Below are 1,063 nucleotides of genomic sequence, written 5' to 3' on the forward strand. Positions count from 1 at the left end.
GGGAAAACCCTGGGAAAACGCCGGGAAAAGCGGGCAGGGGGCTCCGGCCGGGCGCTGCCGGCCCCACGGAGCCTCCAAACCGCGGCTGGGGACGGCTCCGAGCCCCCCAATTCCCGCTCCGGGAATGCCCCTCGGCCCCAGCGGCCGCTGCTGGCCCAGGAAAACCCTGGGAAGAGTGGGGAGGGGGCTCCTTCTGCTCCATCCGACTCCAGCGAGGCTGGGGGGGGTCCCCAGCACCGCGAGCCCCCCCAGTTCCCCCCTCCAGCCCCCACCGACCCCCGGGGCCGCCTCGGAGCCGGGAAAAGCGGGCAGGGAGAGACAATCCAGGCAACCCCGCCCCAACCAAGCCTGGGGGGGTTCCAGCCAGAGCCCCTCCCCGAATTCCCGTCCCCAGACCCGACCGGGCACTGTTCTCCTGGGAAAACCCTGGGAAAATTGGGGAGGGGGGCAATGCAGGCACCCCCGGACCCCGGCGGAGGGGTCCCGACCCCCCCGGGCTGGCTGTACATAACCCCGTAGGTAGAGACCCCCGGGGGGGGGCCGCTTCTGCCTTTACTTTATCATTTTCCGGCTAATCATCATGTTTAAGGAGAAATCCCGCTCCCCCCCATATGTACCCCCAGCCCCCACAAATTACCGGGGACGTGTAGAAAGCACTTGTAACTTTGCCCCCCCCCAAAATGCCCCCCCGAGGGAGCACGGGGGGGGCCCGTCCGCGGGTGGGGGGCCCTGGGCCCCCCCCGGAGGGAGCCAGAGTGATTTATTATTATTATTATTTTTTAAAATATATTCTATGTTAATTAAATCTCTCTTGTTGGCGTGTGGTTGATTTTGGGGTGGTTACGATGGGGGGGTTCAGCTGATCCAGCCCCCCCCGGCCCTGCCTGGGGGCTGGGGTCACGAACTGCTGGGGAGGGAACAAGGGGGTCCCTTAATGGGGAGGGGGCAAAGGGGTCTCGTTTTGAGGGGAGGGAAAGGGGGTCCGCCGCGTTCCGTGGGGACTCCTTGAGCTTCCTGGGGAGGGTCGGAGGGGTGTCTGGCAGTTTCTTTGGGGTCTGGGGGG

The sequence above is a fragment of the Parus major genome, chromosome 25LG2 (genome assembly GCF_001522545.3).
Source record: "Parus major isolate Abel chromosome 25LG2, Parus_major1.1, whole genome shotgun sequence".
Taxonomy (NCBI): Eukaryota; Metazoa; Chordata; class Aves; order Passeriformes; family Paridae; genus Parus; species Parus major.